This window comes from Arachis hypogaea, chromosome 9 (genome assembly GCF_003086295.3).
Source record: "Arachis hypogaea cultivar Tifrunner chromosome 9, arahy.Tifrunner.gnm2.J5K5, whole genome shotgun sequence".
Lineage (NCBI taxonomy): Eukaryota > Viridiplantae > Streptophyta > Magnoliopsida > Fabales > Fabaceae > Arachis > Arachis hypogaea.
The window spans coordinates 76,021,602-76,022,430 of record NC_092044.1 but is presented as its reverse complement, the minus strand read 5'-3'; positions in this window follow the sequence as shown (position 1 = coordinate 76,022,430).

Sequence of the window (829 nt, the reverse complement as noted above, 5' to 3'; positions counted from 1 at the left end):
ACTAAGATAGAAAGCCTAAATTCTCAATCCTTCCCCTAAATGCCTCTTTTTATTATTCGTTTGTTGCCTTATTTTCTTGCAATTTTATCAACCCACCCCTTCGATACCATTACCAATAATATGCATACCTCACTACGATTGCTTAAGAACATAATCTGGGACTAATACTCTCGGTTAATTTTATTGGGTTGGACTTGTGACAACTAAAAATTAAACTTTGATTGAGCATTACTTGTGTGTTTGGGCTATGCTCACAACGAAATTATTTTGTTAAATTCTGAACCAGTATAAATCCTCATATCAAATTCCCACAAATTGTTTTTTCTGCCAACTGCTACCAATCACAATTTCACTTTTTATTTTTTTCTTTTTGTGTCTTTTAGTAGCAATTTACTAGGGATACAAAGAAACGTGGAACAAATGGATGTGTAAAGCACTATAGCATAATAAAGTTGAAGTTGACCCGAGAGGCAGAGCGAAGTGGAACCCTAGGTGAAGTTCTAAAAGTGAAGTTTTTGGAAGAAGAATCCTACAAAGAATGAAAAGAATTGGATAAAATAAATATAATTAAAGGGGAAAAGGAGAGATTTTGAGGTGTGAGTTGTTACTGTTATGGGAAAATGAAGAAACCAATTTGGTGCAGAATTGGAAGAGAGCGTGAATGAGAGTGAAGCCATCACTTCCATTCCTGTTACATTAAACTCTCTGGTGCATTCTTCCTCTTTCTCTTGCCGCTGCAGCTATTTTTCGGGGAACAAGGAAGAAGCTGCGATTGGTGAATGAGGAGATGAGTTGGAAACTTGGAGCACGACGACAATGACCAGACGAG